The 1285-nt window shown below is 37.0% G+C and overlaps 1 non-coding gene across 1 annotated transcript; it reads left to right on the plus strand.

Annotated features, from left to right (window-relative positions):
• Window positions 1-686: 686 nt before the first annotated feature.
• LOC129612675 (small nucleolar RNA U3) lies at window positions 687-784 on the plus strand. The gene has a single exon (XR_008697263.1). It is a non-coding gene; the product is annotated as a small nucleolar RNA U3 (small nucleolar RNA).
• The last annotated feature ends 501 nt before the right edge of the window (window positions 785-1285 follow it).

The raw sequence follows: 1285 nt of genomic DNA on the forward strand, positions 1-1285 counted from the left end.
GGATATCCATCCGTCCCTTTGCAACGCTGCAGTGAATTGTGGATGAGAGTCCACAACCCTATCCATTTCATCCATGATGGCTACTTTGATTTTCCCCATCTGGACTTCGGATAGCCTTTCCTCTGGATGCAGTCTATGAGTGATGGCCACCTTGACCTGTGCTACTGCATCCCGATAAGAAGTCATTTTCGGGTTTTGTTGAGGAATGTTCCCAGGGACCTTTTCCTCAACATTGCCCTTCATCGACCTCTTCTTTGAGGGCCCTGCATCAGGGGTGTTGCTTTCCGACCTTTCCCTCTTTTGGGGATGGTCGGCCACAACAACCGATCCGCAGGCCTTCAGCTTTTCCAGCCTTTCCTTCTCGTATCCGCGAGCTTCCTCTGGGGACATGCCATCCCTGATATAAGCCGCGATACGCCGCTTGGATGCACCAGAGAAATATTGTTTTTTTCCCCTGATGTCCAACCTTTTCAGGTCCTCCTCAGTTTTTTGGATAATAGGTCCAAGAGGATCCTGATTATCCGTCTCCATCGGAGGCGACGCCTTTTCCTCCACTGGCGTGAGAAGGAGTTCCTCCTCTGCGTCAGTTGAGAGAAGCTCTGGTTCCGAAGACCCTTGAGCACTAAGTGGTTGTATGTTGTCCTTAGTGTCGTTGTTGTTGTTGTCACCGTTGTTATTTGTCTTGTTAGACTATACTTCACAGGATCATTTCTGTAGTAAGTCTTCATTACTTTCCTTTGTTACCTTTCTTTTTTATGTATACGATATAGAGCTTGTTAGTGAAATATTCACTTAAACTTTCTCATAAATTCAGGAAAATTTGGTATTTTGCATATTTTTTTCATTTTTCCTTTTTTTTGGTATTTAGTTATTGATATATTATGTGTGTTGCTTTCAATTTATTGAATTTTATATGATAAACAATCTTTGAACTTGATTTTTATTTTAAAAGAAATGAGTATAATATTTGTATAAATCTATGTGTAAATATAATGTATTGCGCGAATTGAAAGAACCTTGAAAGGTATAATAAATTGCTTTCATTAATGAAAATTCTTTTTCTTTTTTTTTTCTTATTACTATAATTTTATTTTCAATATTGAGAGATATGAACGCCTTCAAGGAAATTATCCATTAAATTATTAAGATTTCTCTATAAAGAAAATAAATTAAATTTCTGTTTTATTTCATTTGTACGCCAGTGAGGACAATATATTCATGTCATTTCTGACATATATTTTTTGTAACAAATCAAATTAGATAAAAAAATATTTTTTAAATTGTA

The sequence above is a fragment of the Condylostylus longicornis genome, unplaced genomic scaffold, assembly GCF_029603195.1.
Source record: "Condylostylus longicornis isolate FDR11 unplaced genomic scaffold, ASM2960319v2 ptg000075l, whole genome shotgun sequence".
Taxonomy (NCBI): Eukaryota; Metazoa; Arthropoda; class Insecta; order Diptera; family Dolichopodidae; genus Condylostylus; species Condylostylus longicornis.